Source organism: Canis lupus, chromosome 32, assembly GCF_003254725.2.
Source record: "Canis lupus dingo isolate Sandy chromosome 32, ASM325472v2, whole genome shotgun sequence".
Classification (NCBI taxonomy): domain Eukaryota; kingdom Metazoa; phylum Chordata; class Mammalia; order Carnivora; family Canidae; genus Canis; species Canis lupus.
The window spans coordinates 34,914,556-34,941,681 of NC_064274.1; the positions used below are offsets into that span (position 1 = coordinate 34,914,556).

Below are 27,126 nucleotides of genomic sequence, written 5' to 3' on the forward strand. Positions count from 1 at the left end.
GCCCCCACTTAGCCCTGCCTACCCCCATTGTCCCTAACTCAGAAGTATATTCCTAAAAGTACAAGAATGGTTGATTTCGAGGGAATTGCATATTTTAGTAAATAAAATAAGATAGAAAATATATAGTAAGCTTAAGTTCTAGTAGGAAAGACCAAAATAAGATTTTCTTCTAAAATATACCCTGAAAAGTTTGAATTTAGAAATCATCAATTAAACAAAACAGGATGGAGCTCTGGCTTACTAGGAAGTCTATAATATGAATTTGGGGACTCAAGAAAATAGAAGAGCACAGTTCAACATAATTTTTCAAACCCCATCCAGAGAGAAAGAATAAAAGGAGGCAGAAGAATGATATTCTGTTCTTTGAAGAAATTGTACTGATAAACAAGCTATTAAGACAGACATTTAAATAGCTTATAGTCGGGACATCTGATTGGCTCAGTGGTTGAGCCTCTGCCTTTGGCTCAGGTTGTGATCCTAGGGTCCTGGGATTAAGTCCTGCATTCAGGTTCCCCACAGGAAGCCTGCTTCTCCTTGTGCCTATGTCTCTGCCTATCTCTGTGTCTCTCATGAATAAATAAATAAAATCTAAATAAATAAGTGAGTAAATAAACAAACAAACAAATAAATAGCTTATAGTCACCATGAGATAAGGAGGCAAACTTTTCCAACCCCACATCTTATGTTTTCCCACCAATGGCCAGAAGCGGGCTACTGACATCAGTGTTGGTTATTAAACTTTTCTGTCTCAACTTGAAACCCAACCCACTGTACTGTGCTTTAGAATATTGGAGCTGGAGGTCTACAAATAACGAATCTCCTTTGCCAGTTGCCTTCATCATGGAATTTTCCAGTATGAGGTTCTGAATAGGTATTGTGATGCCAGAATGAAATGACTTGCAATTTTGTTTGAGCTTCTTATTTCCCGCCTTGTCACCCCAAAATTATTTTTCACTCTGCAACTTAATGCCTACTCAGTGATATCAAAACCACTTAGGCAGCATTTACTTCTCTGTGATTGGGATCCCACCAACATGGAGATTATCCTCTAACTCTACCAATAGAAAATGGATTAAAAATTGTGGGTATGAAAAAAAAAAAAAAAAAAAAAATTGTGGGTATGTACCATAGAACACTACACACAACTAAAAAGAATGACAACTGCTACATGTATAACCACACAGGCATTTTGTTGAGTGAAAGAAACTAGGCATATAACATATTTAATAATTCAGTTTATATTCAGTTCATAAGAGACAAAAATAATGTTTGTTGATGAAAATCAGAATAGTTTTTTTTTTTTTTCAACAGAGTCTATAAGGAAAGGAGCATGTAGGAAACATCTGTGGTTTTAAAAATATATTCAATATATTTATCTGAGTGGTAGTTGTACAGGTGCCTGCCTATGTAAAATCCGCTCTATGTTTATAATTAGTAGACGTTAGGCATTTTATGTATATATATAGCCACAAAAATCAAGACAAAATAATAATTATAATTACTATTATGAATTATTATAAGTAGTGTAGATTATGTTTTGACACTGGGTTGCCAATATAATTGGGAAGAGCCAACACTAGGAAAAAGTAGTTCCAAACTCAAAATCCCAAAGAGAGCAAAATAATATTGAAAAAGTAAAACAAACAAAGCTCAAAAGAATAGATAAAACTGGAAACAAATTTTTAAAATATTACTAAAGAAAATACACAAAAAATTATTATGTACTCAGACATATCCAAGTGGTTATTACTTCTATATCTTTATTTTGCCCCCACTCTTGAATGCTAGTTCATAATGGAATTAGAATCAGTGGTTCAAAGGCAAATCAAGTTAAAATTTTTAAAGGAGTAGGATTTTGAAACAGATAAAAACCTAAATTGAAATATGTATTTTATAAGAAATAATGGTAAGAAAATATCATGGAAAAAAATCAAAACATATAGTTAAGATATCAATTGTACCACAGACCAGAACATTCAAAATAATTATATATTCTTGTTTATGACAAAGAAGTAGGTGGTAGAGTAGGGGGATGTGGAGTACAAGAATGCTATAGTTTATAGTTATTAATTCAAAGTATTGAAAAAGAATATAAACTTAAATAGTTCTTAATGTATAACTCAAATAATAGGAATGAAGACTGAGTAAAAAACATCTTGAACAATTCAAAGAGTAAGTATGATAGGGAGTGGAAAAATAATGTGAGAAAAATAAGAGAAAAATAGACATCAAAAATAATTTCAAAGATATGTGCAAACTGGATATACTTTCATATTACATTCTGAGACTGTAAGAAAAGTTAAAAAATAAAATAACTAAGCCAACACAATCCAACTATATACTCTGTGTAAGGAATATAAAACAAAGAAATGACCCAGAAAAGCTAAGAATAGAGAACCAGAAAAAATATATGTGAGGCAGATATTAAGAAAAAGAGGGCAGGTGTATAATAATATATATGAAAAGTCAAATGCATGCCTTTGTATAAAAATATTTATCAAATAGACTCAGGAAGGTTTAGAAGTCTCAAATGTAGGTCATGACATTAAAATAAAGCTAAAAGAAACATCTGTGTAAACTTGGGCAAGTTAATTACCCTCCCTGTGTTTCCCTGTGAGTATTCAATGAGTGAATATAATAGTATCAGATGCATATTGAGCACTATGCAAATCTTATGATTATTATTGATGCTATGCACAAATACATAAGACACCATCACTTGCAGGATTAAAAATGAAAACAATCTACATGTCCATCTGAGATACTTAGAAATTATAGATAATCCATATCATGAAGTAAGGTGCTGCATGAAAGTGTAGACAAAGGATTTTAGTCATAAACTTAAGCAAGTAAGGCAAAGCATGGTGTCAAAAAATCAAATGGAAAATAAAAGTATTTGTGCATACGTGTGTGTATAAATACATTCACACACAAATCTGTATATATACATAAAATTCATAAAAAAAATTCTTGACAGGGCAGCACAGGTGGCTCAGCGGTTTAGCACTGCCTTCAGCCCAGGGCCTGATCCTGGAGACCCAGGATTGAGTCCCAGGTCGGGCTCCCTGCATGGAGCCTGCTTCTCCCTCTGTCTGTGACTCTGCCTCTCTCTCTCTTTCTGTTTCTCTCATGAATAAATAAATAAAATCTTTAAAAAAAATCTTGACAGAATGTGTGCCATATTTTTAACAGTGGTTAAACACTAGAAGAGGCTAAAGTCTGTGAAAGGAGAGGTAATATTAATAATATATTAATAATGACTCACATTTATTAAGCACATTTTATATACCAAGTAATAAACTAAATAATTTAAATAGTTTATGTCATGAAGGACTATTAGAAAGGTATGATTATTGTCTAGATTTTACAGATAAAGAGACTAATATTCAGAGTTTACTAACTTAACCAGTGTTATGTAGGCATCAAGTTCTAAAGTTCAAATATGAATAGACTGTAACTCCAAAAGCTAAAAATTTGCCCACTGCCATAGATAGTTTTTATTTTATTTATTTCATTTCATTTGTTTTGTTTTGTTTCATATTAGATATAGGCAAAGGTGGTCTGTTTTCCAGAGCACAGTTTAATGTTCCTTATGATTAAGGAGCTCACCTGAAACAGCATAACCTGATAAACACTCCTCTTTGCTAATGGAGCCCAAAATTCAGAACAAACATCTTTGGTTGTCCCATTTTTTGATGGACAAAGGGGAAAATACATAACTTTCCAATATATTGCTAAGTCCACAGCCAAAACAAAAATAAATAAATGAAAGAAGTAGTAACTGATTATTTTCTCAAATCACATCATTTTTCTAAATATATATATTTTCTATTATAAAGTAGTTTTAGATTTACAGAAAAGTTCTGAAGACAGTAAAAGAATTCCTGTGTGCCCTGTGCCCAGGTGCCCCCATTATTATCATAGTATGTTTTATTTGTTATAATGAATGTACCAATATTGATACATTATTACCTGATGTCCATACTTTATTTGGAATTCCTGACATTTTACTTAATCTCCTTTCTGTATTCCAGAACTCTATCCAGGACACCATATTATATGTAGTTGTCATGTCTCCTTAGATACCCCTTGGTTAAGAGAGTTTTTTTCACAATTCCTTGCTTTGAGGATCCTGAGAATTTTGGGTAGTACCATTTGGGTCTTTTGTAGAATGTCTCTTAATTAGGATTTGCCTAATGTTTTTTCTTAATAATTAGGCTAGAAGAAAGAAGACCACAAACGTAAGATTCCATTCTTATCATATCATATCAAGGATTCACAGTATCAACATGACATATTACTGCTGAGGTTGACTTTGATCATTTAGCCAAGGTAGTGGTTGTCATGTTTCTCTACTGTAAAGTTATTGTTTTTTCTCCCCTTTCCATATATCCCCAATTAAAATAAGTCAATCTGTGTATGCATCACTGAAGGATACTCGAGGAGTGGGTAGTTATGTTGTACCTTTTTGAGGGCAATGCATCTATATAAATTATGTAGAATATTTCTGCACAGGAGAATTGTCTCTTCTCTATTTATTATTTATTCAATCATTTTTATACCTTTATGGACTAATGAATATACTTTTATACTCATATTCTTTTGTCTTTGGTCATTGGGAATTTTTTAGTTGGCTCCCATATCATTTTGACAGATGCCCATTATTGTTTGTTTGCTTATTTTAGCACTTTCTTGCTTTCTAATACTATAAGATACTTTGGAATCCTCATTAATATTCTGTCCCTTAATCCTAGAATTAGTCATTTCTTTAAGAAGATCTGGCTATTCTTATTGGAAATTGGTATTAGAAACCAGTAGGCACTATGTGTGTTAATTGCTACAAGTGTGTTGTTGTTTTTAGGCCCTCTCAGTTGACAGAGCAAGGAAATACATGGTATGTGTATGCTATCCTGTGCATGTACATATATCTATACTTATATTCATGTATATATGTATGTGTATGTGTGAATGTGTGTGTTTGTCATATATTTACACACACTACTGTTAGTTCTACATTAAGCTTAACATGAGTTCATACTATTGGCTTCAACTCTGAACCATTACACTATGGTTAATTCTAGCCTTCATCTCTGGCTTGTCTAAACTCCATTCTAACCATGAAGAATCTGGCTCCCACCATCTGTCTTCCATTTATTTATTTGTTCAATTCCTGTATACATGTATAATGGTTTTAGAATTGCTAACACATATCCTTACAGGAAACAATTTTAGCAACTGGATTCCTCACACATTTTCAAAATTACTTCTGTTAGCATTTTTTTTTTTCTCTCAGACCCTTCAGTGATGTTCTTTCATTCATTTGTAATACAATTAGGTTTCCTTGTCACTGTCTGCATGCCAACCTGGGATTTCCCAATTGCCTGTTATTATTTTTTTAAAGATTTTATTTATTTATTCATGACAGACACAGAGACAGAGACAGGAAGCAGTTCCCTGCAGGAAGCCTGATGTGGAACTCAATCCCAGGACCCCAGAATCACAACCTGAGTTGAAGGCAGATGCTCAACCACTGAGCCACCCAGGTACCCCCTAAATTATTGTTTTTAATTTGCTTGCATTAACTTCCAGCATAAATTTGTCACTACAAATGACTTTTTTAATTATGTAGAATATTTAAATCTTTAAATATTCTTTAAATATTCTTTTAATTATGTAGAATATTTAAATCTTTAAATATTTAATCTTTTTTAAAAGATTTTATTTATTTATTTGAGAGACAGAGAGCCTGCATGAGCAGGGAGAGGGGCAGAGGGAGAGGGAAAATCAGGCCCCTCCCTGAGCAAGGAACCCCAGAAGGGGCTCCATCCCAGGACCTCAGGATCATGACATGAGCCAAAGGTCGACACTTAACCAAATGAACCACCGAGGTGCCCCTACAAGTGACTTTTTGGGATTTTGATTAGAAATGCATTAAATCTGTAGATCAAATTGGGTAGAATTTATATTTTATATTTTTATATTTGTATCTTTATATCTTATCAATATTGAGATAAATCCATAAACAAAATAGCTTTCCATTTATTTAGATCATGAGTTCTTTTGTGAATATTTTGCTGTTTTCTACATACAAATCTTATATGTATTTTGGTAGATTTATTTGGAAGTTCTTCTTTAGTGTATTTTGATTGGTGTTGACTTTTCAATTTCAAATTCAATTATTCATTGTTGTCATGTAGTAATACAATTGACCTTTGTATAGTGACCATGTATCATCTGATCTTAATATTTTCATTTCTTTTTCTTCACCCATTTTCCCTACCCCTACACTTCACCTCTGCAAGCACATCTGTTCTCTGTATCTATTCCTTTAGTTGTTTGTTTTTGTTTCTTTTGTTTATATTCCACATATAAGTGAGATCATACATTATCTATTGTTCTCTGTTCTGATTTATTTTACTTATATTAACTTTATAGTTTCAGGATTTTTATGTTGTTGTCATCTATGTTTTATTTTCTCTGTTCTGATTTATTTTACTTATATGAACTTTATAGTTTCAGGATTTTTATGTTGTTGCCTCAGTTTTATATATTCCCCACATTTATACCTTTTCTTTCCCTGTTTCCTTCAGTCTGCTTCCTCCTGTCCTTCCTTCCTTCCTTCCTTCCTTCCTTCCTTCCTTCCTTCCTTCCTTCCTTCCTTCCTTCCTTCTTTCTAATTTTGTACTAGCTGGGACATACATTACAATGTCAATAGGAATAGATATCCTTACCTTGCCTTATTTCTAATCTTAGAATAAAAGAATTCTATCTTTCAGATATAAAGTAATGATGATGTTAGCTGTGGGGTTTTGGTAAACATTATCATTTCAGAACATTCTCCATATTCATACTTTGTTGAGTATGCATGTCTTAAATGAAGGTTAGATTGTGTTTTACTGATTAATATGACCATATGATTTTACTTTTCTAGCCTAGTTATATTGTAGATTACATTGATTAACATTTTAATGCTTAATTAGCCTCATATATCTGGAATATATCCTAATTGATCCTAGTATATAATTCTTTATAACATCAGTGGAATCAGTTTACTAATGTTTTTTGAGGATTGTTGCATCTAAGCTCATGACATAATTGCCTGTAGTTTTTTTCTTTTTATGCCATATCATGGTTTTGGTATTAGGACATTGCTGACTTCATAGAATAAGTTAGGCAATAAATCTCTGCTCTAAGAGATTTTGGAAACTTGGTATTATTTATTCCTTAAATGTTTGGAAAATTTTACCAACAAAGTCCTCTATCTGTACCTGGTACTTTCTTTTAAAAGAAAGCTTTTAAATACTCCTTCATTTTCTTTAGTAGGTATAGGCCTATTTAAATTTATTTTTTATGAGTTTAGTAGTTTGTGTCTTTCAAAAAATGTCTCCATTTTATCTAAGTTACTGAGCTACAGGTATTGCATTGTTTATAGTATCCTCTTATAATCCTTTTAGTGCCCATAAGATCAGTAGCAATAATGCCTCTCTTTCTTCTCATTTTTTAAAACTTTATTTTTTTTAGAGTAGTTTTAGGTTTACAATGAAGTTGAAAGGAAGGTAGAGGAGATTTTCCATATACCCTCAACACCTCTACACCCATAGCCTCCCCCATCATTAACATCACTTACAGGAATGATATTTTTTTTATATACAAGATGAATCTACATTGACACATCATAATCCCAAAGTCCATAATTTACCTTAGGGTTTCACTCTTGATTATTATATATTCTATGGGTTTTGACAAATGACTAATGACATATATCTATAATTATAATATTATATATCAAGTATAGTTGACCCTTGATACAACTCAGGTTTGTGGGTCTACTTATATGCAGAATTTATGGTACAATACTATAAATGCATTTTCTTTTCATTATAATTTTCCTAGTATTTTCTTTTCTCTAGCTTAGTTTATTGAAAGAATATAGCATATAATACATATGCACAATATGTGTTAATTAACTCTTTGTTTTCCTGAGATTTCTGGTCAACAGTGGGCTACTAATAGTTAAATTTTAAGGGAGTCAAAAGTTATTTGTGGATTTTCAACTGCATATAGTAGAGCCCCTAACCCCTGTGTCATACGAAGGTCAATTTTATTTTTATTTTTTATTTTTTTTTTAATTTTTTAAATTTATTTATGATAGTCACACAGAGAGAGAGAGAGACAGAGACAGAGACACAGGCAGAGGGAGAAGCAAGCTCCATGCACTGGGAGCCCGAAGTGGGATTCGATCCCAGGTCTCCAGGATCGCACCCTGGGCCAAAGGCAGGTGCCAAACCGCTGGGCCACCCAGGGATCCCCAAAGGTCAATTTTATTTTTACTGCCCAGAAAGTCCCATGTGCTCTGCCTATTTATCTCCCTTTCCCACCCTGGAAACCACTGATCTCTTTATGGTCTCTATGGTTTTGTCTTTTCTAGAATGTCATATGGTTGCAATCATACAGTACATAGCTTTTCAGTTTGGCTTTGTTCACTTAGTAATATGCATTCAAGTCTCCTTAATGTCTTTTCTTGACTTGATAGCTCATTTATTTGTAGCACTAATATTCCATTATCTAGATGCATCATAGTTTATCCATTCACCTAATCTTTGTTACTGTCAGGTTTTAGCAATTATGAATGAAACTTTTATAAACATCCATGTGCAGGGATGGTTGGGTGGCTCAGAGGTTGAGCCTCTGCCTTTGGTTGAGGGAAATGATCCCAGGTAGGGGGATTGAGTCCTGCATTGAGTTCTGCAAGGAGCCTGCTTCTCCCTCTGCCTATGTTTCTGCCTCTCTGTCCCTCTCACGAAAAAATAAATACAATCTTCAAAAAAAAAAAAAAAAAAAATCCATGTGCAGGTATTTGTGTAGAAATACATTTTCAACTTGTCTGGGTAAATATTAGGGAGCACTATTAACTGGATCATACATTAAGAGTATGTTTAGTTTTGTAAGAAACTGCAAAACTGTTTCCCATGGTTGCCTTACCATTTTGTATTCATACCAGTAGTGAATGAGAGTTCCTGTTGCTCCACATACGTGCCAACATTTGATATTATCAGTGTCCTAGATCTTTCTTTTCTGGTATTAGTAGTTGGTGTCTTCCCTTTTTTTACATGGTTAGCCTGGCTAGAGGTTCATCAGTTTTGTTAAGTTTTTCAGGGGTCCAGATGCTGATTTTATTGATTTTTATCTATTGTTTTCCTATTTAAAATTTATTTTTCTTCTCTCTCTCTCTCTCTCTTTTATTATTCTGCTTGTTTTAAAGCTGAATTTGATCTTGTTTTTCTAGTTTTCTAAGGTGGAAGATTAGTTATATTGATTTTAGACCTGCATTATTTTCTAATATATGCATTCATGCTATACATTTCCCTCAAATGGTGCTTTTGCTGCACAAAATTTAAGTCTTGATAAATTGTATTTTTGTATTAATTTAGTTTAAGATTTTTAAAAAGAATTTATACTGAGACCTTAAAAAAGTCTGTAAGTTATTAGAAGGATAGTGTATAATGTCCAAGAATTTGGAATTTTTTAGTTATATTTTTCCTATTGATTTCTATCCTAATTATGTTATGAGGACATATTTGTATAATTCTATTTTTTTTAATTTGCTGTTTTACAGCCCAGAATACAGCTATCTTGGTGAATATTTCATATAAGTTGGAAAATCACATTTATTTGCCTGTTGTTAAAGTTTTCTGTACATGTCAATTAAATCAAGTTGATTTATTGTGCTGTTCAGGTCATCTACATTCTTACTGATTTTCTGCTTGCTAGATTAATGAATTATCAACAGAATGTATTTCCAGTCTACAACATTGATAATGGATTTGTCTATTTCTCTTTGCAGTTCTTACCTCATGTATTCTGATACATTTTAAGTATATACACATTTGAGATGGCTAATGTCTTGTTGGAGAATTGCCCCTATTATAATTTTGTAATGCCCACATTATTACTCATAAATTTCTTGTTCTGAAGTTTGTTTCACCTAAAACTAATATAGCTACTTCAACCCTCCTTTAATCAGTGTTTTCATGATACATCTTTCTTTAATTACATCACTTGCAACCTATACTGGTCTTTATATTAAAAAAAATAATAATAACCCAATCTTTCAGGATCTTTTAATTTGTATATTTATACATCCACATTTAAAGTGATTATTTATGTTTTTGTATTTTTGTATTAATATCTACTATATTCCTAATTGTCATCTATTCGTTATATTTGGTCTTTGTTTCACCCTCCCTTTTTCTGCCTTTTCCAATTCTATTTGAGCATTTATATGATTTCATTCTATCTTTTCTCTTAGCATAGAAATTATACTTTAAAAAAGCTTTTAGTTATAAAGCATAGGGAAGATAGACAATGGTATTGTAATAGCTCTGAATGGTGATGGATTACAGCTACACTTGAAGTGAGGCTGGCATATCAAATACACTTGTTAAATCACTATATTGTACACCTGAAACTAATAACATTGTGTATTAACTATATTTTAATTTAAAAAATACTAATTATTCAGAATTTACAATATGCATTTTTTCTTAGACTAAATCTACCATCAAGTAGCACTCTACCACTTCATATGTAGTACTGGCACTTCATAACAGTGTCCCAGTTCTCTCTCCTGTTACTTGTGATATTGCTGTATTACACTTACCCATATGCTCTAATTAACCCATACATTTTTATTTTATTACTTTAAGCAAAGAGTTATATTTTAGATCAAGTAAGAATAAGAAATAAAACAGAATATCTTCATTATTCCTATTCTGATCTTTTTTTTTATGTAGATATGAATTCTGACCTAAATAAATTTCCTCTTACCTGAAGAATATTTTTATCCTCTATTTCAGGAAAGGTCTGCTAATGATAAATTCCTCTGTGTTTGTTTGCCTAAGAATATCTTTTTTCTTTCCTGTACTACTGAAGGATAATTTCATTGGATATAGAAATCTAAGTTGGTAGTTTTGTTCTTTCAATACTTTGAATATTTCACTCCACTCTCTTCTAGCATGAATGGTTTTAGACATTAAATCTCCTGTAATTGTTATCTTGCTCTTCTATAAAGTGTTTTCTACCTCTCTAGATTGATTCTTTAAGATTTTCTCTGCAATTTGAATTTGATATGTCTAAGGGTTAGTATACTCATCCTTTCTTTTTCTTTTTCAATTAAAAAAATCTATGTCTTGCTTGGTGCTCTGAACTTCTTGAATATGTAATGTGATGACTATGTATTCTGGAAATTTCTTGGCCATTGTTACTTCAAATATTTATTTTTCTCCATTTTTTTTCTTCTCTGGTATTCTGATTTCACATATGTTATAGCTTTTGATATTGTCTAACATAATAGGATATTCAATTTTAATTTTTCTTCATTCTTTTTTCTTTTGACTTTCAGTGTGGAAAATTTCCATTGACATATATTCAATTCACACTTTTTCCCCCTGAGCTTTGTTGAGTACTGATGAGCCTTTAAATGTATTCTTTATATATATATATATATATATATATATATATATATTTCTGTGTGTTCAATTTTTATCATTTCCTTTTGATTATTTCTTAGAATTTCATTCTGTTTCCATTACCCATATATTTTTTGATGCTGTCTACTTTGCATATTTGGGCTCTTAAGTTGTGAATCATAGTTATTTTAAATACCCTAAACACCCTGTCAGATAATTATAATACTTGTGTCATATATGAATTTTATTATGATTCCTTTACCACTTCAGATCATGTAATTTTTTGCATTTTAATATACCTCACAATTTTTTTGTTGGATGTCAGACATTTTGTAATGAATAACAGGAGATGAATTAAGTAGATCTTTATAGTACAGATCTTTGTTATTCTGGATAATAGTTGGGTTTATGTTTAATGTTTGTTTAGCTAGGTATCAGATGCTTCAAATTCTTTTTGTGTCTTTGATTTTGTCTCCCCTCTTGTCTTTAAACTTCCCTGAAGACCCTTCCTCAGAGATAGTCTGTATCTTCAAGCTCTTCCATCTGTAACCCACTGTTACTATATTGGAACTCTGTATGATGACAGGAAGTTGGGTAGAGGTAGTATTCTATAATCCTTTAACCAAATCTTAGTCTTTTCAAAGGCTTATATCTCAAGGCTGTGTACTTCATTAGTGTTTTTTTCAGTGGTACAGCTTTTGGTCCTTTCTCTGGCTCTGGTGCTCCCAATCTGCTGTTTGTTTGTTTGTTTGATGGGTTTGTTGTTGTTGTTTTTGTTGTTGTTGTTGTTATTATTGTTTTTGGCTTTGGCCCCTATTGACCATGTTTTATTTAGCATAGCATTTTCCACTTAAGTGCTACAGACAGGCTGGAGGTTACTGGAGTATAAATGAATTCTTTTCTCTCACCTGGGGTAAAGTTTTAAAACTGTACTCTAGTACAGTTATTTTCCTTGAAGAGTAGGCCATTATTACTGAGAAGGCTCTGGCAGTATATTAGATTGGTTACTCCCAGAGCCAAGAGGTAATCTTTGTCGGATCTTCACATGGAAATCAGAGACTTGAGGGGACAGAAAGTGATGGAAGATTCCTGCAGTGAAAGCCCATGAAGATATGGTAGCTTCTGAGAGCTTACCAATCTCATGCTACTCCACACTCAATCTCCACTAATTTATCAAAATAACCATTAAGTGTTCCTCCTAGTTTATTCCTACAACCACTTTTGTTCCAGGAAAGCAGATTTAAGTTTCCCTATTTCTCTGGCTGCACCTCTTAATTTCTAGATATTGGATCAGTAACTTGCCCTTTTTGGATCCAAGAAAAGTCACTGATTTCAGTTTGTCTATCTTTTTGTTGTACAAGGAGTGATAACTTTCCAGTTCTTTATATATTGGAGTTAAAATCTGAAGTCCTCCTCACTTTCCTTTAGAGATAAATTTACTATAATTTGCTTAATTACAAAATAAAATGGATATTGAAGTGTTGAATACTTTGTCAAGTATCTCCATGCAAAAATCTGAATTTTCTAAAATGATTTAGTTAAGATACTTGAGAATCAACCAAAGAGAGTTACCAATAAAAGATAATAAACATTTTTAATGCAAACATTTATGGAATAATTGAAGAAAATTAGCTTGCTTGAAAGGATCAGATAAGGGTAGATGCACAAAAATACCAGAATCTTAATTGAAGGATTTGAGGAATGGTAGAAGCATAAGAACTTTGAAAACTTAGAACCAGAATAGAAGGTAATATGTAGGTACTAGTATCTTTATTAAATATTATTTATCTATTTTCAGGAATGGGAGATTTAGTTGTGAAAACTGTACTTTGAATTGTTATTTTTGTAGTTTTATTATTAAATACTGCTGTAACAGGCATTTACATGACTTTTGAAAAGGCATGGCAAGAATTGATAATAATACATAGATTTCTTAAATAAATGGCATAAGTATGAGGTGATGATAAGCTTTTTATTTCCCTTAAGAGATATCCAGATTTATAAATTTTAGCATATTTAAGTGAATACTAATTCAATCACAAGATACTTTTTAGGGCTTTATTAAAAATTATGTGTTTCTATAGTTCTTTCCAAGATAAATAATTGGAATCACACAAAGTGTATTTCAGTTAGACATTAAATATAAATGATCAAGTGAAAGAAGAATAAACTTTTCATAAGCATATTTCCAAGCTGGCATCTCGTTTCATTTTAATGAATTATAAACATAATTTCAACTAAATTAACAAAAAACAGTAAGTGAGGAAATGTCACATTCCTTTTGAAGTATGAGGATTTTTATCAACAAATTCCAGTAAAAATAGTTACAATTATGTGATTTACTTATCATAATTATACTTTAATTCAGTCTATAAATTGCCAAATTTATAACATTCAATTCAAACAGGTATTTATAAATCCAGAAAAATCAAGTCCCGTTTAACTAAACTTGGAAGTATATCTGTGTCTAAAATAAGTGTATTTTGAATTTTAACATGTTTGAAAGACATTGATGAGGTTAGGGGAATGTATTTATCTCGTAGTTTTAAATATTTAAAAATTGAGATATATGGATCAAGATTGTAAAGAAACATGGAAATAATTAAAATAGTGTTTTGAATGAACTATTTTAGGTTAATATGCCTGTCCATGTCCTTAAATGCACATTTTAATTGTTTAATGGGCATTTAGATGAAAAAAAATAATTATTGTTTCCTAGCGTATGATGTAACATAAAAGGAATTCTTCAAAATGATTTTACTAAATTACTCTTCTCTTATTCAATGTCCTTCTTAACACTTATCACATTTTTTTTTACATTTTTTTTTAATTTGAGAAATTTTTCTGATGGATAGTGACATCTTATTGTGGCTTTAATTTTCATTTCATTGATGATTAATGGATTTGAACATCTCTTTGAATATTTGTCATCAATTAGTATATTTCTGTGATGTGTCCATTCATTTGTATGCCTTTTTATCTAGTTGTATTAACATTCTTAGTTGTTTTGAGGGGAACATACATTTTTGTCAGTTTTATGTATTCAAAATATTTTCTCCCACTCACAGCTTGCATTTTTATTCTATTAATAGTATCTTTCAATTAATGAAAACTGTATTTCTACCTTTATTATTAATATTTTTAATCTTGTGATTTAGGAATGTCTATTTAACTAAAGGTCTACAATGTTATCTTCAAGAAGCTTCATAATTTTAAATTTAAATTTAGACCTAAATCTAGTAAGGATTGATTTTTATGTATTGTGTAAGATGGGGTCCAGATTTTTTTATTTGTTTGCTTATTTGTTTGTTTTTAATAATACTATGTGGTCTACTAAACCTTCCTTTCCTTATTTCTCAGCAGAGCCACTATAGCAATAAATCAAATGTCTATATAAGTGTGGATGTGCTTCTGGACTCTTTGTTAATGCCTCCAGCAGGCAAGAAACCCCAAATGACTCACTGCTTCAGAATTTCCTTTGCTCTCTCATCTTGCATTGCAAGTTATTTGTGACTTGGTAACTCGAAGGCATTCAATTCGTTTTTTTTTGTTTGTTTCATTTTGTTCATTTCTTTCTTAGCTTCTCTATTTATTATCAATAAGTGTATAGCTCTAAAACAAACTAATCTGCCACAACCAGAAGAGAAACTGAGCATTTATTTTTAATTAAGAAGGAGTGTTTTATTCTGTTAAGTGTTGTTTCTAAATATATTAAATTGATCACCTATTTTGTCCTTTCATACATTATACACACTAAATGGACAAAACCAAGCATACTATTCGGCACAGAACTATCCTAACTTTAGCATTGCAAGTCCAGCATCTCAAGAAGCCCCATGGGCTCAGGCAAACTGGGCAGATCACAAACCGTATAAATAAAGGCCCACATATTGATGGATATTCATATGTGATACTTTCCATCTATTCTTGGGATCAACCCTACTTGATCATGGAGTACTGATACTTAACAATCAGTTGATTTCTAGTATTAAAAACCTTTTTTAAAAAGAGGTTTATGTTAGTTAAAGTTAGGTTTGGTTGCATTTAACAGATTAAGCCAAAATAATAATGGATAAAAAGATAAACTTTTTTGGGGAGGAGCTAAGATGGCTGAGTAGTAGGAGGACTCTGGGTTTGCCTCATCCCTCAAACATAGCTAGATAAATATCAAATCATTCTGAATACCCAAGAAATTGATCTGAAGACTGACAGAACACTAGATAGAGAGAAAGACCACAGGAGGTAGAAGGTGTGGAGACCTGGTTTGGGGAAGAAACAGATTACATGTGCTTCAGAAGGCAAGGAGCCCTGATCACAGAGAGAATAGAGAAAGAGAGATAGATTGAGAGAGGGGAATGCATAAGAGATGGAACAAGGAAAACATTTCCCCAAAGCCATTGGTTGGGATAAATGAGAGGGGCTGATTTTCATGAGTTTCTATAACCAGTGGGGCTCAAAGACTAGAGATTTACAGGTCTGCAGTATGGCTGGTATAAAGCCCTGAGGGCAGTGCAGGTGGGTGCCATTTCCCTCCCCTGCATCTCCCCCAGGTGACCAGTGTGGGTACCCACCATGCTAGTTCCTGAAAGTTTTTGGAGTCTTTGAACTTAGCTGGCCTGCCTGGGATAGACCCTAAATGTGCACTGTGCTGCTGAATGGGCAGATGGCCTGAAAAAAGACAGAGTGAAAGCAGTAAACTGAGGGATGCCTGGGACACATGAGGAGAGACTGTTGGCTCTTCTGGGGGGGAGGGGCCTTCCAAGACACTGGTGGGTATGAACTCCCCTCTCTGTGGACTAGGTATCTGGCTCCACAGATACCATTTTCCATACCACAGATACTCTACCATTTTCCTCCCATCAAAATCAACAAAATAGGCCAACACCAAAACATATCACAGTTAAATTTGCAAAATATAGAGACAAAGAAAAAATCCTAACATCAGCAAGACAAAAGAACTCCCTAATTTACAAGGAAAGACAAATAAGGTTAGTAGCAGATGTCTCCATAGAAATTTGACAGATCAGAAGAAAGTGGCATGATATATTCAATGTGCTGAATGTGAAAAATATGAAACCAATAATACTTTATCCAGCAAGTTGTTATTTAGAATATAGGAGAGAGAGTTTCCCAGACAAATAAAAACTAAAGAAGTTTGTGATCACTAAACCAGCCCTCCAAGAATTATTAAAGGGGACTCTTCCAGGCTCTTCCAGGGGGAAAGAAAGACCAAAAATGATAAAGTCTAGAAAGAAACAGAGAAAATCTCTAGAAACAATGACAAAGCAAGTAATACAATGACACTACATTCATATCAGTCAATAATTACTCTGAATGTAAATGAGCATATAGTAATGCTCAAATCAGAAAACATACGGTGCAAGAAGATTTAAAAAAAAAAAAAAAAGACTCATCTATATGTTGCCAGAACAGAGTCATTTTAAATCTAAAGACTACTGAAGATTGAAAGTGAGAGGATGGAGAACGTTTTATCTTGAAATGTATGTCAAAGTTGGAGGAGCAATACTCTTATTAGAAAAGGTAGATTTTGGGGGATCCCTGGGTGGCTCAGCAGTTTCGTGCCTGCCTTTGGGCCAGGGCACTATCCTGGAGTCCTGGGATCGAGTCCCGCATTGGGTTCCCGGCATGGAGCCTGCTTTTCCCTCTCCTCTGCCTGTGTCTCTGCTTCTCTCTCTCTCTATGTCTATCATAAATAAATAAAAATAAATTAAAAAAAGAAAAGGTAGATTTTTTATTTTTTTAAAGATTTTATTTATTTATTTGTTTATTTGAAAGACAGAGAAAGAACAAGTAGAGGGAGGGAAAAGCAGATTCCCCATTGAGCAGGGAGCCCAGTGCAGGACTCAATCCTAGGACCCTGAGACCATGACCTGAGCTAAAGACCTATGCTTAACCAACTGAGCCACCTAGGTGCCCCCAGACAAATTAGGTTTTAAACTAAAGACTGTAACAAGTGATGAAATGGTAATATAACGTAATAAAGGGGATTATCCAACAAAAAGATCTAACAATTATAAATATTTACACTTCCAACTTGGGAGCACCCAAATATATAAAACAATCAATAAAAAACATAAAGGAACTCATTGACAATAATACAGTAATAGGAGCACCTGGGTGGCTCAGTTGGTTAAGCAGCTACCTTCTATTTAGGTCATGATCTCAGTGTCCTGGGATCCAGCCCAGATTGGGCTCTAATCTCAGCTCAGAGCCTGCTTCTCCCTCTTCCTCTGCTCTCCCTATGCCCCACTTGTGTTCTCTCTCTCTGTCTCTCTTTTTCTTTTTTTGGCAAGTAGATGAAATCTTAAAAAATTAAAATCAAATTTAAAAAATACAATAGTAGTAGGGGATTTTAACACCCCACATACATCAATAGACAGATCATCTAAGTAAACATTCAACAAGGAAACAGTTGCTTTGAATGACACACTGGACCAGATGGACTTAACAGATTTGGTCAGAACATTTCAGCCTAACGAAACAGAATACACATTCTTTTCAAGTGCACGTGGAACATTCTTTAAAATAGATCACATACTAGGTCACAAATCAGGCTTCAACAAGTACAAAAAGATTGAGATTATAGCATGCTTATTTTCTGACCACAGCACTATGAAACTTGAAATCAACCATAAGAAAAATTTGGTAAAACCACAAATACATGGAGTTTAAAGAACATCCTACTAAAGAATGAGTGGGTCAAGCAGAAAATTGAAGAAGAAATAGAAAAATACATGTAAACAAATGAAAATGAAAACATGACTTTCCAAAACCTTTGAGACAGCAAAAGGGGTCATAAGCAAGAATTATTTAACAATGCAGAACTACATCAAGATAATAGAAGTCTCAAATACATGGCCTAACCTTACACCTAAAGAAGCTAGAAAAGGAACAGCAAATTAAGCTTACAGCCATTAAAAGAAGGGAAATAATAAAGATTAGAGCAGAAATAAGTGATATGGAAACAAACAAACAAACAAAAAATGATAGAACACATCAATGAAACCAGGAATTGATTCTTTGAAAGAATTAATAAAATTGATAAACCACTAGCCAGACTTACCAAAAAGAAAGAAGGGACACAAATAAATAAAATCACAAATGAAGGAGGAGAGATCACAACCAACACTAAAGAAATACAAACAATTATAAGATAATACTATGAAAAATTATATGCCAACAAATTAGGCAATCTGAAAGAAATTGATAAATTCCTAGAAACATAAGCTACCAAACTTGAAATAGGAAGAAATAGAATATTTGAACAGACCCACGACCTGGAAAGAAATTGAATCAGTAATCCAATATCTCCCAACCAACAAAAGTCCAGGGCTGGATGGCTTCCCAGGGGAAATCTACCAGACATTTAAAGAAGTGTTAATAAGTATTCTTCTCAAGCTGTTCTAAAAAATAAAAATGTAAGGAAAACCTCCAAACTCATTCTAGGAGGCCAGTATTATCTTGATTCAAAAACTAGATGAAGACCCCACTAAAAAGGAGAATTATAAGTCAATATCCCTGAAGAATATGGATGCAAAAATTATTAACAAAATAGTAGCAAATCAAATCTAAAAGTACATTAGTAGAATCATTCACCATGATCAAGTGGGTTTTACTTCTGGGTTGTCAGGGTGGTTGATAGTTCAATATTTGTTAATCAATCTACATGATATACCACATTAAATATAGAAAGGATAAGAACCATATGATCTTCTCAATAGATGCAGAAAAAGCATTTGACAAAGTATAGTATCAATTCCTGATAAAAACCCTCAACAAAGTGGGTATAGAGGGAAAATACCTCAATATCATAAAAGGCATACACAAAAAGGCTGATACCATTCTCCATGAGGAAAACTTAGAGCCTTTCCTGTACAGTCAGGAACAAAACTGGGATGTCCACTCTCACCATTGTTATTTAACATAGAACTGGAAGTCCTACCCTCAGCAATCAGACAACAAAAGGAAGTAAAGGGCATACAAGTTGGCAAGGAAAAAGTTGAACTTTCCCTTTTCACCAATGACATAATATTCTATGTAGAAAACGTGAAAGACTGAACCAAAAAAATTGCTAGAACTGATACATGAATTCAGTAAAGTCCCAGGATACAAAATCAATGTACAGAAATCTGTTGAATTTCTTTACACCAATAACGAAGCAGCAGAAAGAGATATGAAGGAATCAATCCCATTAACAATTGCACTAGAAATTATGAGATACTTAGGAATGAACCTAACCAAAAAGGTAAAAGATCTGTATTCTGAAAACTCTAGAACATTTATGAAAAAAAAATTGAAGATGACAAAAAGAAATGGAAAACCTTCCATGCTTATAGAGTGGAATAATGTATATTGATAAATTGTCTATACTATTCAAAGTAAACTACATATTTAATGCAACCCCTATCAAAATACCACCAGCATTTTTCATAGAGCTCGAACAAGCAATCCTATAAGTTGTATGGAACCACAAAAGACCCTGAAAGAGTCAAAGCAATCTTGAAAAGCAAAAACGAAGCTGGAGGTCTTACAATTCTGGACTTCATGTTATAAAGCTGTAGTGATCAAGACCGTATGGTACTGACACAAAAATAGACACACAGATCAATGGAACAGAATAGAAAACCAAGAAATGGACCCACAACTAACTATATGCTCAACTAATCTTCAACAAAGCAGGAAAGAATATCCAATGGAAAAAATGGTGTTGGGAAAACTGGAGAGCAACATGTAAAAGAATAAAACTGGTGTACTTTCTAACACCATACACACAAACAAAATTCAAAATGGATGAAACACCAAATGTGAGACAGGAAACCATCAAAATCCTAGAGGAGAACACAGTTAGCAACCTCTTTGACATCAGGCATAGGAACTTCTTTCTAGACACATCTCTAGAAGCAAGGGAAACAAAAATAAAAATGAACTATTGGTACTTCATCAAGATAAAAATATTCTAAAAAAAAAAAGATAAAAATATTCTGTACAGCAAAGAAAACAATCAATAAAACTGAAAGAGAATCTTTAGACTAGGGGAAGATATTTGCAAATTATATGTCTGATAAGTGGTTAGTATCTAAAATCAATAAAGATCTTATCAAACTGGACATCCCCCCCCCCAAAAAAAAAACAAAATCCAGTTAAGAAATGGGCAGAAGACATGATTAGATATTTTTCCAGGGAAGACACCCAAATAGCTATTGGACATATGAAAAGATGCTCAAGATCCCTCATCATCCGGGAAATACAAATCAAAACTATGATGGGATACTTTCTCATATCTGTAAGAATATCTAAAATTAAGAACACGGGAAACAACAGATGTTGGCAGATGTGGAGAAAGGGGAGCCTTCATACACTGTTCATGGGAATGCAAACTGGTATAGCTACTCTGCAAAACAGTATGGAGATCCTCAGAAAGTTAAAAATAAAACTACCAAATGACCAGAAGTTGCACTACATTTATCCAAAGTATACAAAAATACTGTTTCTAAGTGGCATGTTTACTCTGATGTTTAGAGCAGCATTATCAACAATTGCCAAATTATAGAAAAACCCCAAATATCCATCAACTGGTGAATGGATTAAGAAGTGATATATATATATATATATATAAATACATATATATATTTATATATATATATATATATTTAGGAGCCCTCCGTAATGGTGAGAAAAGCCAATTGTTCTAAGTTAATTGAAAACCAATCACCTTCTGACATGCACTTTTGCCTGGCATAAATGATAAAAATTCTATGTTGCAATTTGAAAATTGTTGGAAGTATACATTGTTTTAAAATACTACATTTAGATCTCTTTTTTTTTTTTTTCTTAGTTTGGGTTTCTCAAAGAAGTATTTGAGGCAAGAATTTGATTTCAAATAGTTGATTTTGAGTTGAATCTAAAATATACCTGAAAAGTAGGGAGTTAGGGGCCCGGAGAAAATATAGGCTTTGTTATCTAGTAAGTTATCACTTTGGGTTTCTGAAGTCTAATCCTCTAGAACTCAGCGTATATGTGCCTCAAAGTAATCCCACCTGAGGAGTGAAGGACATGGGGGCTGTGTACCCCCGTTTTTGCCAGGCATTGGTTATGGAATTCACTGAATGTGAAATTGAGTTCCCTGGCATGGGTGTCAATGAGCTGAGAAAGTTCTCAGGCAAAATCAGGTACTGGCAGTTGGGAGTTGGGACTGGGACAACTTGTGGTAGTAGAAAGAGTGACAACAGAGCATAGGGTCTCCAACTGTGTGTGCTACATTGTATATTTGTACGTACACCTTTAGCTTGTATCTGTTTTCACACTCTTCAAAATTTTATGATTTTACCTTTAATGTCTGAATCCTAGAATTTCAGGAGAATGTATCTATAGATAGGAGTGTTGTTTATTCTAACTTTTCACAGACTTTTTTTTTTTATTATTCATAGAGACACAGCTAGAGAGAGAGGGAGAGACGCAGAGACACAGGCAGAGGGAGAAGCAGGCTCCACGCAGGGAGCCCGACGTGGGACTCGATCCCAGGTCTCCAGGATCACGCCCTGGGCTGCAGGTGGCGCTAAACCGCTGCGCCACCGGGGCTGCCCTCGCAGATCTTTTAAATAAAGTCCAAATCCTTTAGCTCTGTGAAAATGTATTCTATTATTAATTTTTATTATTTCCTTCATTCCCTTTTCAGTCTTTTCTTTTTTCAGAAAATTCTATTAGAGAGATGTTGGTAGATTCCCTAGGCTTTATTTTCTCAAATACATATAATGATTTTTTTTCCCTAGATGATTTTGTTTTTATTTTCCGTGACCTGTTTCTTTTTCATAGCAAGCTGTTAGGTTTTACAAATTAATTTTATTTTTTCATAGGAGAAATATATTCTGAGGACATTTAAGAACATTTTTTTTAATTTCCTTACACCTATCTTTGCTCTCATTCTCAAATTAGTCAAAGCATCATTGAATACACTGTATTGTTGTGATTCCTACTTCTACAGAATTTTCTTTCTTACTCAAAATCTATAGTGGTTTTTCATCCCATAGCAGCCACTCTCTTTTTTAAGATGGATTTCAAGTGCTAGACTTCATAGACTTCACCATTGTAGATTTTTCTTTATTTTAATGTTAAATATTTGTCTTGTCTTTTCCATTATTTCAAAATTGTAGATGATTTCTAAGAAGCGTATGGGATAATTGACAAATTGTTGTCCAGGTTAACTCACTAACATAAAAGTATAAACTTATAAATAAGGCATTTTTCTGTAATATTTCTTTCTTTTTTTTAGATTTTATTTATTTATTCATGAGAGACACAGAGATATAGAGGCAGAGACACAGGCAGTGGGAGAAGCAGGCTTCATGTAGGGAGCATGATGTGGGACTTAATCTTGGGATGACAGGATCATATGCTGAGCTGAAGGCAGACGCTTAACCACTGAGCCATTCAGGCATCCCATATTAGCAGATTTCTAACATAACTGTTTCTTAGCGGTTATTAAAATTTGTACTTAGTTTCAAATTTTTTTTTCTAGTAAGTGCTATGCGTTCATCTGAGAAATATCTCAAAATACAGGAATAAAGAACAGAAGAATATCAATTCCAACACCTCAAACATAACAATTGTTTTAATCTTGTATATTTTCTTTATATATAAGTAGAATTTTGGTAGTATATTACTCTTAAAGTATTTTAATGTATTTAATGTATTATTGTAATTAGTGGTAAATGACAAAGAGATTAACATATGCTAATTCCCTAAATTTTTCCCCCATGTCACCAGCACCACTTATTTGTCTTTCATAATAAAATCCATGGTTTGAATACTAAGAGTTTAAAATTAAAATAACGTTACTAACATTATTTACCCTTTAAAGTGTGATTTCTGACATTTGCATTGCCTCTGTTATGTGTCTTTTCAATGATTTTGGAAATTCTAAATTTATGGAGTACTGCTCACCACCAATATTTTTAGTCAAGCAATTATTCATGTTTTAATTATATATTTTAATTCATTTCACTGTCAGCTGGATTTTAAGTGTTTAAGTGTTTTTTTTTTCCAGAACATTATATGAGTTGCATATTTTCAGATTATTTAAAACTCTCCTTTACATTCACAGATAAAAGAGGATAGTGACTATGATATCCTAGGTCTGAATGTTTTCCTAATAAACTGTGTAGAAGTTACAATATTTTTTGCAATAATGATTCTAGTTTTGTTCCTTTATTTTTCTTTAATTGTGTGACTTTTTTCTGTATATTATATATATATCTTTGTTCTGGCCCCTCAAATTATTTAATACATTTGTCTACATACATGCCATTTTCAGTCATTTTTACATGAAACATTATGTCTGTTGTAGACTTAATTCCACCAATGAGACAAAACAAGGACCATAGCTCCTACTTTTGGAAATGTTTCTAGAAGTGTTACAGAGAGATGAAATAACAGAACAACTGATTATAATGAATCTAGGATTTAAGCTAAATGTAGAGATAATTTCTTTCAGCTTTAAAAATATGTACCTGGGATCCCTGGGTGGTGCAGCGGTTTGGCGCCTGCCTTTGGCCCAGGGCGCGATCCTGGAGACCCGGGATCGAATCCCACGTCGGGCTCCCGGTGCATGGAGCCTGCTTCTCCCTCTGCCTGTGTCTCTGCCTCTCTCTCTCTCTCTCTGTGTGTGTGACTATCATAAGTAAATTTTTAAAAAATTAAAAAAATAAATAAATAAATAAATAAAAATATGTACCCATACTACTTATTTGAAATCTTTAGTAAAAATCAGTTGCTATATATAATTTTGAAATCCTCACAATGTTTTTAAGAGATGAATTACTGTGGTACTTAGGTGGCTCAGTAGATTAAATGTCTGAGTCTTGATTTCTGGTCAAGTCATGATCTCAGGGTTGTGAGATTAGGACACAGGTGGAGCTCTGTACTGGGTATGGAACCTGATTAAGATTCTATTCTCTCCCTCCCTCAGGCCCTCCTCATTCCTATTAGTGCTCTTTCTCTCTCTGAAAAAAAAAAATCCAAATAGAGCTGGAATGAGGTAAAGACCACTCTAAATTCTATAAAATATTTTTGTCCAGGGAATACCAATTAGCTTTATTTAAAATTTTAATACTTTTTACCAATCATTTCCCAAGACCCTAACATACTTTCTAGTTTATACTTTATATTGCTTCAATTTTAAATTTAGTCGGTTATTTGGCACTGTTATTATTCCTAATTTCTAAATAATTATTTCTCAAATTTTACTTTTGTGATGGTAATAATAAAGGGGACAGTCAGGAAAATAACTAAAGATATTTGGAGTCTTAATATTCATATTGAAAAGAGATAAAAGAGTTTAAAATAATTTGAAGATAACAAATATGAAGAAAGGGAATGATATTCCCTATATAAGAAATAGCTTATTAGGGAAGAATTGACTTTTTTTTCCCTAAGCAATTCCAATGTAAAGAGAGGAAAATATTACTTATAAATATGTTCAATTTTTAGATATTTTCCTTCTAAACTTCTTGTGGTAGTGTGGGATTGTAATGTAAATGAGAAGTCTGGATAGAATTTGTAGACATTGTGGATTTTCTATACAAAGACTCTTGTTTATTTGAGAATAATTAGAGTCTACAGTTGAAACAGCAAGAAAAAAAATTGTTCATACATAGAGATTGAGTGGAACAACAAAACAGCATAGATCAGAATGTTAGGATGAGTTTGAAAAATATAAATAATATTCCCCAAAGAAATTTTTGAAGGATGCTGATAAGGAGCAGTCTTCAAAGATGTAACAAAGAATCAAGAGATTACTTTGGCATGGAAACCAAAGGAGGAAAAATTTAAAAAGACATGCCAAAATACTAAATATGACTGAAAGGAGAAAAGGGAGCATTGGATCTTAATAAATAATGATTTGGATAAAAGGTGTACTGTATTTGCCTTAATTTATAATCCAGTATAGTAGGCATCCTCTTATTTGAAGTTTTGCTTTCTACAATTTCAGTTACCCTCAGTCAACTAGGGTCCAGAAGCAGATGATCTTCTCTCTGATGTGTTGTCAGAAGATCAATAATTGTAGCCTAACATAACATCACAACACCTATGTCATTTATCTCACTTCATTTCATCACAGGCATTTTATAATCTCACACCATCACAAGAAAGGTGAGTATATAGTAAAATAAGGTGCAAAAAAGGGATCACATTCAAATAACTTTTATTACAGTTCATTGTTATAATTGTTCTTTTGTTTTGTTATGTTCTTGCTGTTAATCTTTTACTGTCCTATTTTGTGAATCATACTTTATCATAGGTATGTATATATAGGGAAAAAAAGGACCATAATATATATAGGTCTTGGTACTTTCTGCAGTTTTAGTTATCCACTAGGGGATCTTAGAACATCTCTTCCACAGATAAAAGGTGGAGAGGCTACTGTAATATAAGACAAGTCACGCTATAGAGTTCAAGAAAATTATAGTCAGAGAATGCAAGAAGCAGAAGATGCCATTCTCACTGGAAAATCTGGAAAGACTCAAATAGTAAATATAAAGAAAGAAATCATTTAAAAAATTGATGATCCCAGTATTCTCTCAATTCAAGTCTGGAAAAATATTAAGTTAGTAAGGAAAAGTAAATGACAAAATAATAATTCTCAATATTCAATTTGTATGCAAAATATTTCACAAATATTTTCACAGAAACTTTGTTATTTACATCATACTGTACAATTTCCCAGTTCATAACATACGTGTGAGCTATGGTTAACATGTCAATTAAATACACATATGTAATGATTAATAAAGCTTTATACATTTATTTCTAATATTATTCCAAAAAGATTTCAAAGACAGAAATGACAAATAAAGATACATCACAGAAAAAAAAAATTGAATGATCTTAGGTAGGTTAATTACAGGACCCAAGAAATTCCACCTGTATAGCCAGCACTGTTTATATGTTAGAAATTGATTCTCTGTCAACACGTCTCAAATTTTACCTGAAGGTGTGGACATTGGGTATAAAATCATCATTAATACTGCATCAATTTTAATAGCTAGATTAATGTTAGATTAGATTAAATTCTTTGGAACTCAAGTTTGGAAGAGTTCAATCTAGCAGTATACAACTGTAATGAGATAATACACTAGACTTCCTCAAACATGCAGGGGTTTTTTGCTCATTTGTTTTTACATTTTAATTATTTCATCTGCCATATACTCTAACAAAATTAAGAAAATAAAGACTTTGGGTGGAAGTATATCTGCTAATATAACCAATTATTATTCTGAAATTTTTGCCTAATTAGTCCCAGATTTCTTCCCTCAGACAACAGTTCTCTGGCATGCCTTTGAAATACATAGACAGCAAGAGAAGGAATCCCCAGTTGTTCTACAAAAGTCAGTATGGATAGCTGCTCACCAGAGGTTGAATTAATATAGGAAAACCCTGAGGCTGTACTCTGGCCCACAGCAGGTGACAAGCTATTCTAATTTCTCATTATAATAATATGGGTTTTTTTTTTTTTCTAAAGACTATGAATTGGGCCTGCAAATTTCTTCCTCATACCTGCTGCTATGACTCTACATAAGATAGATGGCTGTTAGCTTGGCTGCCAAAGGAAATGGTGGAATTAAAGCTGATAATTACTTTT

General features: G+C 32.8%; 1 long non-coding RNA gene across 4 annotated transcripts in view; it reads left to right on the top strand.

The window, feature by feature from the left end:
- The first annotated feature begins 909 nt into the window (after nucleotides 1–909).
- LOC125754199 (uncharacterized) overlaps nucleotides 910–27,126 on the top strand; it is a 44,107-nt gene continuing 17,890 nt past the window's right edge. The window contains exons 1-3 of one of the 4 annotated variants that reach the window (XR_007407799.1): nucleotides 910–1,085; nucleotides 5,426–5,543; nucleotides 25,477–25,637. This is a non-coding gene — a long non-coding RNA (uncharacterized LOC125754199). Of the gene's footprint in view, nucleotides 1,086–5,425; nucleotides 5,544–14,831; nucleotides 14,980–21,916; nucleotides 22,093–25,476; nucleotides 25,638–27,126 lie in introns of those variants that run through there. The other 3 variants (XR_007407796.1, XR_007407798.1, XR_007407797.1) reach the window with 3 other exon arrangements.